This window comes from Mesoplodon mirus (assembly GCF_964341445.2).
Source record: "Mesoplodon mirus genome assembly, contig: HAP1_SCAFFOLD_791, whole genome shotgun sequence".
Classification (NCBI taxonomy): Eukaryota; Metazoa; Chordata; class Mammalia; order Artiodactyla; family Ziphiidae; genus Mesoplodon; species Mesoplodon mirus.
The window spans coordinates 90,277-106,109 of NW_028295243.1; the positions used below are offsets into that span (position 1 = coordinate 90,277).

Here is a 15,833-nt window from a genome sequence, read left to right on the forward strand (position 1 = left end):
TTTATTTGTACTTATCTGCCCTTTTCTGTCACTTGGGGGTCATAATTGTACCTGGTCCATGGCTACGTTGTACAAATGATCTGTAAAGTAGTTACAAGAAACCGACACAGAGTAAGCACTCCACAGACATTGGCTATTAGCTATTGGAAATAGTTCTCCGTGAAACAGATGATTTTATCAGTGGATGACTCTATCAGTGGATGACTCGGTGGGAGACAGTGAATCACAGAATCACAGCATGTTGAAAGTGACCTAGTTCACACTCTTATGTGAAAAGAATAATAGTGTGCATGGGTAGAAAATGTCTGAAACTTTACCTAACAAATAGTTCATCGTGTTAGCATGGAGGATTAGAATAAATCAGGAAAGGAGGAAAGAAAAACTTGAGTGTAATTCCATTTCTCTATCATTTGTGTTTCTACACTGAGACTCTGAATACACTGGAAGTGCAATTTTTTTTTAATGTGGCGGGATAAAGGTTTTCAAGTTTTCCTGATCCATCCGTATTATTATCTCAGAATTGCTGGCAGTTCTTGCCATCTTCGGAACTACACCCATGTGAGTCAGTGGGCCATTCTGGACGGAGGAGATAATAGAGCAGAAGTGAAGTGAGAGGAAAGGAGAGACAAGATTTTCTCTTTTCTCTTCAAAGAGGAAAGGTGTTTGGAATGGGAACAACTCACAACCAAACTTTGGGGAAAGGATGTGATGGAAAATGAGACAAACATCCTACCCCTGTGATGAGAAGGATTCCCTGGGCTGGATGGAGGGAGGTCACAGGTGGCTGGACAAGGAAACCAACTAGGGAGAAACACACACAAGTGCAGGGCAAACACCCTGAGGCCACTCAGCCTGACTCCATGCAAACATGTGTCCAGCAGCCAGCCCTTCACCTGTGGTTCCCCAGCAAGACAGGTACCTCGGGGGTGCCAACTCATTCTGAGTCCGTTATGCCTGGCCATTCATAAACCGCTGTCTAACGTGTGAGGAATAAACTCTCAATGTTTATGAGGAAACTGGGGAAGGAGATTGAAAGGTTACTTAAACGGAAAAAAAAAGAAGTTCAGGAAGGCAGGATGGTAGAGAGACAAGAAAAAGACCTTAAAAGATAGAAAGGATTTGCCAAAGAAGAGAAAGAAAAAGAAATGATTCCGAATGGGTTAACCTGCAGCTAGGAAGTTAAGGAAGATTATTGATGGGTGAAGACTATGGAATAAAGTGAATAAAATTTATCAGAAGTTGCTGAGAATATGGTAAGCAGCATGATTATCAAATTATGAATTGGCTGCAATGGCATTCTAGGGGGACACTAGGAAGGGGAAGCAAATGTTCATGAGATGACAGTGGCAGGTGGAAAGTTGTTTCAGGGGAAGATCAGTCTTGCAGAGGGTGTATCAGAGGAGGGCAAGTGTGAGCAAGCAAGGAAATACTAAGTGTATACGGTTCCTTCACTGAGTGCACCCAGCCCCACGCTCAGCCTTCAGAACAAGCAGGACTTCAGGTACTGGAGCTACATTTCAGTCATCAAGACTTGAGAAGACACCCTTAACTCAGGTCTTCTCTTCAAAGTCCATCTTTCCTTCTTGACCTTCATTTGGCCTCTTCCCTTACCCTCAAGCTGTGGACTGAGGCCACAGAGCAAGATGGGTCACTAGTGTCCTCCATCCCCTGGCGACTGTGGTTCACATCAGTGGAGTACCAAAGGCAATAACCAAGTAACAGACACAAGAGTGTATGAAGAAGAAGAGATTCTGATAAGGCTTTCTGTGACAGTGTGGGCCAAGTCGGATCTATATGGCTGGTATCACGTGAATTATGAGCAGCCTTAGGGGAGAAGTTCTCAGAAGGCAGAGCCTGGCTCTCTAGAGGCTCTGCGTGCTCACAGCCCACTCCAAGACCTCAGTTACAGCTTCGGCCCCCAATATCTCTCCCTCTGCCTGCTCACAGTTTTTGAAGTCTTCTTTCCTCCACATTTCTCTTGAGAGGTGGAGGGGGAAGATGAGGTTCAGGCCAGCTCAGACTCCCCTGGGATCCCAGCAGGATGCCTATCATTAACCTCCCACTTTCTAGGAAGCTCCTAAGATCTTCACATTTGGGACAGTTCTCATTTCAGCTGTGCTTCAAATTGCTGGCTGGAGACGGCCTGTTGGAAGGTGGCTAAAAGCAAGTAGCAATCCTTCGGGCAGCCTGGCCCTTCTCGACTGTCAGACATCTTCAGGGATATTCTAGGAAATGTTGTTTGTTCTAGAGAAGGGAGGGAAACAATCCAATTGTCCAATAATGCTTGAATGGAAAATAAATGATGCTATATGCATGTGATCAAATAATATCAAACAGTCAAAAATCAAAGACCTAGATCTATATGGATTCACGTGGATAAATCTTGAAAACATAATATTGATTGAAAGAAAATAAGATAAAGAATGTTAGATTGTGATAACAGGTATGTAAGTATTTAAATATTTAAATCAATTCAACATATTGCTTCTATATAGAGAGATGCAAGAAAATAAACTTTATCCAAAGAACACATTATTTACATTTAATAGGCTCATTTATCTAGGAGACCCAAAAGAACCCACAGATAAACTAGCAGGAACTAATAAGACGGTTCAACAAGGCACACACATACAAGATCAATAAATTTTAAAAGTCAATCAGGCTCCTCTACACTGGCGATAACAAATTAGAAACTGTAAAAGAAAATAAGAAAAAAAGAAGATCTAAAAATTGTCACAAGAGCCATATAAATTATTTAGAGCTAAGCATACGTAGAAGGCAATATAACTAACAAACTGAGTACGAACAGATAAACTCCGCCCAACCTAAGGTTAGGAAAAGACTGTTGTTACTTTATGAGAACAGACCCTCTTCTTAAGGAGCAGATCAGTAAGTGAGAGTGAATCAAAGAAACACAGCATTTGAAAAGTCAGCTAGTCCAAGCCTCTTGATCACACATACAGAAGCTGAAGCCCAGATAGGTTGAGTTACTTGCTAAAGGGCCCAATGTCCTGACTCAAGGACTAGCATTTTTCACTCAGTCGCAAGACACAATCAAATGCAGCACCTTGGAAAGAGATGGGGAAAAAATGAAGACATCAATTATATAGTTCCTCATCTTTAAGTACAGAAATAGCCGTGACAAAATTACACGTATTGAGGGAAAATTGAAGTGCAGAGTTTAAAATGTCAATAATCCACAGGGAAACTGGAGACCATTTAAAATATTCATATTAAAGCTCTCTAGAAAAGACATTAAAAGATCTCCAATCAAAATGTGAATTTTATAATAGACATGGTATGATACAATTTATAATAGATATGGTATGAACCTTTCCCTTTCACGGGAAAGCTTCGGCTGGGAAAAAGGAATTGTTCTTGAAAATGGGGCCTGTGCTACTGCAGACACTGTGCTCAACCTAGGTCCACCGAATGCTCTGATGTCATCACTGAGGTCACAGAATTCCACTGTGCACCTGGCAACCTTGCAAACATAACAGCCCTGGTGAGCACTAGGCAGTACTGGTGGTTCACCAAGTGGTACAAGTTTTTCAGCCATTTAGGAGACTTGACCATTTTTATTTGTATTGAATCATTTCAACGGATTGCCCAAGAGCCAAGAAGGGCCAACCTGTAGGGAAGAGGAGGAGTTGGACATCTCTTGAGGCATCTTCTAAGGGAGACTTCTAGTTGGTACGATGGAACGGCGACAAAAGAGGAAACATCTGGGAAATGAAGAGTCCCAGGAAACTGCCGAGAACGGAGGAGGTATGTGGGGGGCAACTTGTCTGGGGCACATGGGTTTCTGCCAAACTGAAGCTTCTCTAGGAAGCGGGGGACTGAGAACGTGTCACCTGTGAAGCAGGGAGCGAGAGACCTTGTCTCACTGATGCTGCCGTATCTATCCGGAGGGTCCCTGTGGTGTGAGACGGCACAGAACGGCCAGATGCCCCCTGGGAGATGGGAGGTCAGCTCCGCTGGTCTGAGGACTCTCTCCTGGGGCAGCCGGGCCTGGAGCTTTGTCGGACTCATAGCAGGCTGCATCCTGCTTGCACAGACCTAGAGGTGCAGCTTTTCTCAGTCCCCAATTTCTCTCTTATTCTCTTGGATCTTTCCCTGGGGTCATGAGGTGGGGGATGTGAAGGATGCAAGGATGCTGAGAGAGACCCATGAGTTGCTTGGCCTCTTTTACCAAAGTGGAAAGAGAAGCCCCATGAGTTGAAGGCCCTGTTGAAAAATATCTTGACAAGTGGAATGCACTTTGAAAGAAGATTGTTTGTCTAGGGATGGTGTCCTATTGAAAGCAAGGAGGTTTTATTCCTTCAACAGGAAGAATTTCCCAAAGGAGATCAAGGGAAGGGAAGGGTTTTCCAGAGACTGAGACCACGTGAGCGGGGGTGAGAAATGTCCTCAGGGTCCTGCGGGGAGCTCTGAGAGCCACGGGCCACGTGGTGCCTGCGTGCATGAAATGTAGGCGAGTAGCTTGCCCTGGGAGAGGGGTGGTCACCCCAGAGCTCCAGCTAGAGGCCTCTGCCCCAGATTAGAGCCCAGTAGCTCCTACCAGGCCCAGGGCCCTGGAGACTGTACGATGGGCCCTGGGAATGGAGCTCTAGACAGCAGGCAGATTTCCAGGCAGTGGCTGGGACAGGCTGGGGAAGGCAATGACTGACCCTGACCATTCAGAATATTTTGCTCTATGTTCCTGTGTGTGTGTGTGTGTGTGAGTGTGTGTGTGTGTGTGTGTGTGTGTGTGTGTGTGTGGTAATGCAGAGAAGAGCGAGATGAATGGGGGTAGAGTGCTTACCAGATATAAAGTCTGCATGGTAAAATTCTTGTCAACCTGTCTGGACCTGGCTGGCACTCGGTGTACGTAAGAGTGTATACAGAATTCTTGTTAGGGGTGTTTTATGAGACAGTAACTCATACACCCATGTACACTCTGATGCAGCAAAAATATCACACACCCCACATATAACTTCCTTAGTAAACCACACACAGCACATGGAGGTATATACACGGATCCCTCCTGTACTACGTTCTCATACAACCCACCTGTATCACAATCCTCTCCTCCAACACCAAACGCTGGAGATGAGATATACAGACACACACACTATATATATAGGACACACACACAAACACACAATATATATACATGTATCTCCTCAACTCTTGCACAAACACAGCTAACTTCAGCCATCTCTAAATACCTCTGTAAGAACCAGTCACGTGTCATACACACCACACTTATAACACATTCTTGAGTAATGCCAGACCCGCTTTGTACAAACCACAGTAAACCACAGTCTCAGTAACCCATGTCAGGATTGCCAGAGAAAATATGGGCTATCCAGTTCAATTTGAATTCCAGATAAACAACAAGTAATTTTTCAGTATCCGTATGTCCCACATATTGTATGGGCCATACTTACACTAAAACTAAGTCAGGCCAAATACTGCATGGGAATACTTACACTAAAAAATTATTCTGGGTTTATCTGAAACTGAAATTTAACTGGGTGCCTTGTATTCTTGTTCGCTAAGTCTGGCAACCCTTATATACTTACCACCAGCTGATGTATTATATAGTTATTGTAGTTTTGTTTAGTGTGTGTCTTCCCCTACTAGAATGTGCAGCGTTACCAAAGACTACAACACTGGAAGAGTGCCGGATACACAGGAGTAGCTGCTTACTGAATCTTGGTGAATGAATGAATGAACACGCACCATAACTACAAGCCACACCATGTAATGAGGAAAAGTTACATGTCCCAGAATTCCTGACTTGTGAACAGAAACCATGCACACAAAGGCCACAGACACAGATAGACACGTCTGCACTGTGCTCCCCATGCCAACCCCACACTTACCACAGACTTAACTGATACACATCACTCACTCTTCCCACACACTCACAGTCACCACCGAGGCCTACATTACCAACTAGACAGTGAGAGAATAAGTATTGATTGGAATTAAATCCTGGAGGATCCACTGGGAACCACACTCTCAACTGTGTGTATTCACTGCACCTGACACGTGTCACACACTCAGTAAATATTTGTGGACAGAGGACTGATGAACCCACCCTGAGCCTTTCATTCCTCCCTCAGGAATCTCGAAGTCACAAGAGGATCCCCCTCGGCTTGGATCCACTGTGGTGGCCCAAGGCTGCAGCCCAGGGGCAGGGGAGGTCTCCTCTGCCTCTAAATACTTCTTCCGTACTTCTACTCTGCGCAAGCTCAGCTACGCTGGTAAGGGCGCGGGGCTCCTCAGGTGAGGGGGTGCTTGGCTGTGAGGCAGGAGGCACACAGATCCCAGGGAGGCTGAGAGGAAATCCAGGGTCATCAGAGGTGATGAGGGCTCTGTGGAGGAGGCTGGGCAGGATGGCTGAGCTGTTCCGAGGGCGTGGATGCCAGCTGAGTCTGGGGGTGTGTGTGTGAATACTGCTACCACCATGGTGGGGAAGTCAAGGAGCAGGGGCCGGAAAGGTCTGGGCTTGAGGTGGAGGGAAGAGGGACCAGATTAAGCATCTTCAGAGGAAAATGTAGGCTTTGTCTTTGCCTTTGCTTCCAGAGAAGGACAGAGTTCTGCATCATACACCTCCAGCCTGAGAGCAGGACCACCCAGCTCAGGTGCACACAGCTCACACATACACGCGCCCTCCAGGCACAGCCCTTCTCAGTGCACATCAACCCCAAGCACGTGCTCCACAGTACTCTCCTGCACCACAGCCCCATTCCACAAGGAATGCACAACCGATATTCCCAAACTCACACTCCTCGTCGTACACGCATCCAGCCGCATCCCTCACATACTACAGCCCTCACCACCATACTCCACACCCCTGTATACAGACACCGCTCCAGTATCCCCCCACACGCACATGAAAAGCCCACAGATGACACCAGATACACCACTCCGTCCTACGGCCAACAGACACCAAGCTCACGACATAGCTATGTCGTGCCAATGTCCCTCTCTCGTCTACCACACCTGCTCCCTCAGCTTCCGGCAGGGCCCATGCATGTTATTATGATTTTAATTTCCTTTTTCAGGAATCCGGAGATTTCATCGAGACACTGCCCAGCCTAGACCACCCCTAACCCAGGATCAGGAAGAAGGAGAGACCGCTTCCCCATCACACTGTGTCTCCTCCTCACCCTCTTCACCCTGTAAGAACTATCTGCACCCAGACAAAGAGGAAAGGGGCATGAAAATATACTACATGCAGGTACAAGTGAACAAGGGTGTCGCTGTCTCCTGGAAGACAAAGAAACCCTTGGAGTTGCCTGAAAAGCAGCTGAGGATAGAAGAAGTGACCCTTCCTGAGGATGTGTGCGCAGTAGCCACTGACCCCTCTTCTGATGTGTCCACCGAAAGCCTCCTGTCTGACAGTGAGCCCACTGGGGAGGAGAAAGAGTATGAGGAAAGGGCAGAGCCAGGCAGCCCATCAGGGCCCCCTGCCGTCGAGGAGAGACCCAGCGCCAAGACAGCGGACTGGATGCTGACCATGGAGACCGGCTTCAGGTGCATGGCCTGCTGCCGGGTCTTCCACACCTTGGAGATCCTCCAGCAGCACGTGAAGTTCGGCGTCCTGCAGGGCTTCAGCTGCCGTGTCTTTCATCTCAACATGGCCCAGTGGATGGGCAATGTGGAATCCGAGAGCACCCCTGAGGAGGAGGACGAGGAGGAGGAGGAGGAGAACGAGGAGGAGGAGGAGGAGGAGGAGGAGGAGGAGGAGGAAGAGGAAGAGAAGCAAGAAGAAAAGGAGAATGAGGGAGAGCAGCCCACGGGGGAAGGCCCCAGCCCAAAGAGACCCCGCAGGCAGGGTCTTTTCTCTCCTTTGAGTTCCAAACAGCAACTGAGATTCATGGGACAGAAGATCCTGGAAGACGGTGTGGCCGTCCCTTGGAAGAGGTAAGGCTTGAGGCTGGCAGTCTTCTGAGCCTATGTCACGAGGGCCCAGAGGAGTCTAAGGGAAGGGGCCGCACACATGTGCTGGTTTACCTAATGGCTCTGCAGTTGCATCAAATGGGACACACCCAGCACTAACAAAGGCATTGACCTCTGTTGACGTAAACAAGAAGGTGGAGCCTTTTCCTAGTTTTCTCAGGGTCTGCACGATGGACCTCAACTCTTAGAGGACGTACTGCCAGCAGCTCCTTCTCGGCAGAGAGAGCCAGGAGTGGTCTCAAGAGAGGACAGGGGCCCTTGCAGGACCAGAACTTTGAGGTCTGAGAGGCTTGGGCCTGAGCCGAGATCTCACCCTGACCACTGGACCTAGCCTTCTGTGACAAAGGGGAATATGAAAGAGAGTCACGTGGAAATGAGGTCCCCCGAGATATGGAAATGTTCCAGAACCTTCGTTGCGTGGTAGTTGATCTGGAGCCAAGCTCACTGTGGTGTGTGTGGCTCTGAGCATTAAGGCAATGCTGGAGGGTAACCCTGACCAGCAGAGCTTGGAGTGTTTCTTGTCTCTTCCTGTTCTACCTCATTTGTTTTATCCCTTCCAGGGAGAAGAAAGGACCCTCGGGAGAGTAGCAGACAGAATGCCGTGGTCTGAAGGAGGATGAAGGGACCGGCACTCAGTCTAACATCATATGACAATAGAAGCGTCCTATGCAATAAAGGGCATTTTCCAAACCTTTCCTGGAGCTTTTATTTAATGACATTTTTCTATCTATGCATCTATCTGTCATCTACATCTGTATCTTTCAAGGTTTGTGAACAAGCTTTCACATAAGCACTAGAGACGTCCGCCAGCATTTTCCAGAAGAGGCCTGCAAATTGCTGGGGACTCCTCACAAAGAGGGAACGGCCACAACCCCTGCCACACAGACTATGCGCGTGGCCCTCCTGACGTACTCCCACTCTCTCTCTGAATTTCCCAACGTCTGAGATGAGGGTGCTGGCTGGAGGCAATGATCACGTGCAGGCTGAATCTTCTCCAGATTCTGATTCTCTTCCTGGGCATATCGTCCTCAAGCACAGTTTCCATGTCCCTGGCCACACTGATCTCTCTCCTTCAGTCCTTCCCTCCCTCCCTCTCCTGCCTCCCAGTGCAGAGAATACTTTTTTGCATTTGAGACGACATTTATTTTTTGTTCACAGAATTCTCACCTGTTTTACTGTGGCCTCCGTTGTGAACATTCCAAAGCTGAGAAGTTTCTCTTTTTCTCCCTCATTTCTGCTGAGTCTTTACCTTCCTAATGCAGTGAGCTCACAGTGCCTAGCTGACTGGATGAGGAAAAAAAATCCAGGGAGCAAAGAGAAATAATAAAAGAATATATCAGTTAATTTTTCATAGTGTTATCCAACTACATATTTTTAAAATTTTGGAATAATATTAGGAATCTTCTCTTTATAAAAATCTGAATTATTGGGCTTCTCTGGTGGAGCAGTAGTTAAGAATATGCCTGCGAATGCAGGGGACATGGGTTCGAGCCCTGGTCTGGGAAGATCCCACGTGCCACGGAGTAACTAAGCCCGCGCGCCACAACTACTGAGCCTGCGCTCTAGAGCCCGTGTGCCACATCAACCGAGCCCACGTGCCACGACTACGGAAGCCTGCGTGCCTAGAGCCCATGCTCCGCAACAAGAGAAGCCACTGCAATGAGAAGCCCGTGCACCACAGCCAAGAGGAGCCCCGGCTCACTGCAACTAGAGAACGCCCGCTAGCAGCAACAAAGACCCAATGCAGCCCAAAATAAATTAATTAATTTTAAAAAATTGAATTAGTTTCAAGGGTACAATGTGTAAAAGTACAATAAAAGCCCCCCTTCATAACCCCCCAACCCCACTCTCAAGATGGAATAGATATGCTGTGATACAATTTATAGTCGTAGTACTACTACTCCTCCCACGACATCCGAAATCCTCTGAGCCAGGTGCAGCAGCTTCCTTTCACAATGCTAGGACCCGCCACAAGACACATGATAATCCCTTTGGACATTTCAAGGAGCGGCACCAAGGGAACAGTACCGGGGAAATGCCACTGACAGCTCAGAATATCCATGGCATTTCTAGAGCCTCGGCACTGCTCTCGCTCTGGGAATGAAGGTCCAAAAAGCACATCGGAGAATGTTCATAGTTGTAAACAAGCTCCACCTTTGAAACACAATCTACATAGAACCACATATACAAGCCTGCACGATGGATGAAGCCAAGGTCTCCTCCATGATTTCCCTTCTGACCACCTTATTGTCTCCTCAACCATAAAAGGTGAACTTGAAACTCAGGACCTTGCCTTGTCACCAGAAACATCCAAGCTTGGATCAGTCTTTCTAAGACCAGATACTTGCTCTCTGAACTATTAGAGACTTGTCACATACACACAGGTAGAACAGGATTATTTCTATCTACCTGGGGACCTGGAGTCTTTCACATTGCTCCTGTTAAAACTCTCACAACAGCAAAACTTTACCTACAAAGGGTTCAAGCTATGACACTCCCAATTTTCACAAACCTCCTCAGCTCTTGTGAGTCACATGCAGCCAATTCCAGGAATTGGAAACATGGTTGTGAGGATGAAACTGACTTTGGGACTCCCCTTGGATATGGTCTTCCAGACTTACCAAAAGGCCATTAAGAGGAAGGTTTACCCCACCTCAGGGAAACCCGAGGCAGTACTTGCAGTCAAGGGCTGGCCATGGCTTCTGAGCTACATCCAAAAAGAATTTCATACTGTACCTGGATCTGCTGAAGCCATTTCTGACTGTCCGAGAGCCAGCATGTACCGCTCCTCAACTGCCTCCATTGTGGATCATCAGTAGGGCTGTCAGATTTAGTAAATAAAAATACAGGATACCCAGTTAAACTTGAACTTCACATGAATAATAAGTCATTATTTTTAGTATAAGTAGATCCTATGAACTATTTGGGGCATACTTATCTTCAAAATGTACTCGTTGTTTTTCAAACATTCATATTTAACTAAACAGCCTATATTTTATCTGTCAACCCTACTCAGCAGAAATGATGGAGGCTCATAGAGATCCAGGAGACGCCTCAGCGCCTCCTCAGCTTTTACTTCTACGTCCTGGACAGCGAGCACGCACCTTCCACTCCCAGTCATTGGCTAGAATGGAGGATATTCTCTGTTTTAGAGCTTTTTCTACTTGTCATTGTTATTATCTGCCTTATTTTAAAGAGATGTTTATTTTTCCCCAAACTTAGTAGCTCAATCAAAAGTCTTTCAAAGCTCATTAGACAAGGGAAAAACAACATGGTTCTGAAAAGTGAAGGAAACCGCCTGGTGTTTAGTCAAGAAGTAGTAGGGAGATTGAAAAAGCCAAACTTAATAAGCAAATCTCTCCAAGGGTATTTTCAGAGCTTGATACACTCCCACACCCTGAAAATATTATTACATCAAGAATGTAGAACTGCTAACCAAATGTAAGGCTCCCATATGATTCTATCAAACTGAGGATGCTTCTTTACTAAGCAGTGAGCACACTTGCTGCCCCAGGGACCTTGGCAGTTGCAACGTAGGGCTCTTCCCTTTGGGATGGAAACAGCAAGTTTTCCTGTGGTCTACACGCTGGCCCCAAAAATACTACACTCCCAATACTTGTCAACTTTAAGTATTTTTCTACATATCTCCATTTTTCTGTTACTATTTGGACTACATCCTAGACTTGACACTACGTAAATTGCATTCAAGAAGCTATTTATAAAAGTTGGTAGGAAACCTTAAATCTATAGCTTGCAGTCCCTGGCTTACTTTCATCCAGGTGCATAAGGGTTTTCAAAAGTAGTCAGGTTAGTTACCCCATATCACAGCCCCACGCTTGTGTCACAGATATAAAAATGGAACATGATATTTAAGGTTTTAGTTGCCAAATCATCAAGCCTCCCAGACAGAGGCAATAGAGCAAAATGATTACAGAGGCATGGATTTTGATTTGCTCCAGTGTCTTGGGCAAGTCACTTGGTCTCTGTATTTATTTGTACTTATCTGCACTTATCTGTCACTTGGGGGTCATAATTGTACCTGGTCCATGGGTACGTTGTACAAATGATCTGTAAAGTAGTTACAAGAAACCGACACAGAGTAAGCACTCCACAGACATTGGCTATTAGCTATTGGAAATAGTTCTCCGTGAAACAGATGACTTTATCAGTGGATGACTCGGTGGGAGACAGTGAATCACAGAATCACAGCATGTTGAAAGTGACCTAGTTCACACTCTTATGTGAAAAGAAGAAAAGTGTGCATGGGTAGAAAATGTCTGAAACTTTACCTAACAAATAGTTCATCATGTTAGCATGGAGGATTAGAATAAATCGGGAAAGGAGGAAAGAAAAACTTGAGTGTAATTCAATTTCTCTATCATTTGTGTTTCTACACTGAGACTCTGAATACACTGGAAGTGCAATTTTTTTTTAATGTGGCGGGATAAAGGTTTTCAAGTTTTCCTGATCCATCCGTATTATTATCTCAGAATTGCTGGCAGTTCTTGCCATCTTCGGAACTACACCCATGTGAGTCAGTGGGCCATTCTGGATGGAGGAGATAATAGAGCAGAAGTGAAGTGAGAGGAAAGGAGAGACAAGATTTTCTCTTTTCTCTTCAAAGAGGAAAGGTCTTTGGAATGGGAACAACTCACAACCAAACTTTGGGGAAAGGATGTGATGGAAAATGAGACAAACATCCTACCCCTGTGATGAGAAGGATTCCCTGGGCTGGATGGAGGGAGGTCACAGGTGGCTGGACAAGGAAACCAACTAGGGAGAAACACACACAAGTGCAGGGCAAACACCCTGAGGCCACTCAGCCTGACTCCATGCAAACATGTGTCCAGCAGCCAGCCCTTCACCTCTGGTTCCCCAGCAAGACAGGTACCTCGGGGGTGCCAACTCATTCTGAGTCCGTTATGCCTGGCCATTCATAAACGGCTGTCTAACGTGTGAGGAATAAACTCTCAATGTTTAGGAGGAATCTGGGGAAGGAGATTGAAAGGTTACTTAAACGGAAAAAAAAGAAGTTCAGGAAGGCAGGATGGTAGAGAGACAAGAAAAAGACCTTAAAAGATAGAAAGGATTTGCCAAAGAAGAGAAAGAAAAAGAAATGATTCCGAATGGGTTAACCTGCAGCTAGGAAGTTAAGGAAGATTATTGATGGGTGAAGACTATGGAATAAAGTGAATAAAATTTATCAGAAGTTGCTGAGAATATGGTAAGCAGCATGATTATCAAATTATGAAATGGCTGCAATGGCATTCTAGGGGGACACTAGGAAGGGGAAGCAAATGTTCATGAGATGACAGTGGCAGGTGGAAAGTTGTTTCAGGGGAAGATCAGTCTTGCAGAGTGTGTATCAGAGGAGGGCCAGTGTGAGCAAGCAAGGAAATACTAAGTGTATACGGTTCCTTCACTGAGTGCACCCAGCCCCGTGGTCAGCCTTGAGAACAAGCAGGACTTCAGGTACTGGAGCTACATTTCAGTCATCAAGACTTGAGAAGACACCCTTAACTCAGGTCTTCTCTTCAAACTCCCTCTTTCCTTCTTGACCTTCATTTGGCCTCTTCCTTTACCCTCAAGCTGTGGACTAAGGCCACAAGAGCAAGATGGGTCACTAGTGTCCTCCATCCCCTAGCGACTGTGCTTCACATCAGTGGAGTACCGAAGGCAATAACCAAGTAACAGACACAAGAGTGTATGAAGACGAAGAGATTCTGATAAGGCTTTCTGTGACAGTGTGGGCCGAGTCGGCTGTATATGCCTGCTATCACCTGAAGGATGAGCAGCCTTAGGGGAGAAGTGCTCAGAAGGCAGAGCCTGGCTCTCTAGAGGCTCTGCGTCCTCACAGCCCACTCCAAGACCTCAGTTGCAGCTTCGGCCCCCAATCTCTCTCCCTCTGCCTACTCACAGTTTTTGAAGTCTTCTTTCCTCCACATTTCTCTTGAGAGGTGGGGGAGGAAGATGAGGTTCAGGCCAGCTCAGACTCCCCTGGGATCCCAGCAGGATGCCTATCATGAACCTCCCACCTTCTAGGAAGCTCCTAAGATCTCCACACTTGGGGGAGGTTTCATTTCATCTGTGCTTCAAATTGCTGGCTGGAGATGGCCTGTTGGAAGGTGGCTAAAAGCAAGTAGGAATCTTCGGGCAGCCTGGCCCTTCTCGACTGTCAGACATCTTCAGGGATATTCTAGGAAACGTTGTTTGTTCTAGAGAAGGGAGGGAAACAATCCAATTGTCCAATAATGCTTGAATGGAAAATAAATGATGCTATACGCATGTGATGAAATAATATCAAACAGTCAAAAATCAAAGACCTAGATCTATATGGACTGATGTGGATAAACCTTGAAAAGATAATATTGATTGAAAGAAAATAAGATAAAGAATCTTAGATTATGATAACAGGTATGTAAGTATTTAAATATTTAAATCAATTCAACATATTGCTTCTATATATAGAGATGCAAGAAAATAAACTTTATCCAAAGAACACATTATTTACATTTAATATGTTCATTTATCTAGGAAACCCCAAAGAACCCACAGATAAACTAGCAGGAACTAAGAAGACGGTTCAACAAGGCACACACATACAAGATCAATACATTTTAAAAATCAATCAGGCTCCTCTACACTGGCGATAATAAATTAGAAACTGTAAAAGAAAATAAGAAAAAAAGAAGATCTAAAAAGAGTCACAAGAGCCATATAAATTATTTAGAGCTAAGCATACGTAAAAGTAAATATAACTAACAAACTGAGTACGACCACTTAAACTCCGCCCAACCCAAGGATTAAAAAACGCCTGTTCTTACTTTATGAGAACAGGCCCTCTTCTTAAGTAGCAGATCAGTAAAATAAGTGAGAGTGAATCAAAGAAACACAGCATTTGAAAAGTCAGCTAGGCCAAGCCTCTCGATCGCACAGACAGAAGCTGAAGCCCAGACAGGTTGAGTTACTTGGTAAAGGGCCCAAGGTCCTGACTCAAGGACTAGCATTTTTCACTCATTCGTAAGATACAGTCAAATTCAGTACCTTGGAAAGAGATGGGAAAAAATGAAGAAATCAATTATATAGTTACTCATCTTTAAGTACAGAAATAGCCGTGACAAAATTACAGGTATTGAGGGAAAATTGAAGCGCAGAGTTTAAAATGTCAATAATCCACAGGGAAACTGGAGACCATTTAAAATATTAATATTAAATCTCTATATAAGACATTAAAAGATCTCCAATCAAAATGTTCATTTTATTTTATTTTATTTTTTTTTTTTTTTTTTTTTTTGCTGTACACGGGCCTCTCACTGTTGTGGCCTCTCCCGTTGCGGAGCACAGGCTCCGGACGCACAGGCTCAGCGGCCATGGCTCACGGGCCCAGCCGCTCCGCGGCATATGGGATCCTCCCAGACCGGGGCACGAACCCGTATCCCCTGCATCGGCAGGCGGACTCTCAACCACTGCGCCACCAGGGAGGCCCCAAAATGTTCATTTTATAATAGATATGGTATGATACAATTTATAATAGATGTGGTACGAACCTTTCCCTTTCATGGGAAAGGTTCGGCTGGGAAACAGGAATTGTTCTTGAAAACGGGGCCTGTGCTATTGCAGAGACTGTGCTGTACCTAGGTCAACAGAATGCTCCAATGTCATCATTGAGGTCACAGAGTCCTGCTGTGCGCCTGGCAACCTTGGAAACTTAACAGCCCTGGTGAGCACTAGGCAGCACTGCTGGTTCAATAAGTGGTACCAGTTTTTCAGCCATTTAGGAGACTTGACTATTTTTACTTGTATTGAATCATTTCAACGGATTGCCCAAGAGCCAACAAGGGCCAACCTGTAGGGAAGAGGAGGAGTTGGACATCTCT

General features: G+C 45.6%; 1 long non-coding RNA gene across 1 annotated transcript; it reads right to left on the reverse strand.

Annotated features, from left to right (window-relative positions):
* Window positions 1-3,624: 3,624 nt before the first annotated feature.
* LOC309797605 lies at window positions 3,625-10,778 on the reverse strand. Its single transcript, XR_016039673.1, has 4 exons — window positions 10,693-10,778; window positions 9,124-9,240; window positions 7,513-7,673; window positions 3,625-3,854 (listed from the first exon to the last, which is right to left on the reverse strand). It is a non-coding gene; the product is annotated as an uncharacterized lncRNA (long non-coding RNA).
* Between the last annotated feature and the right edge of the window lie 5,055 nt (window positions 10,779-15,833).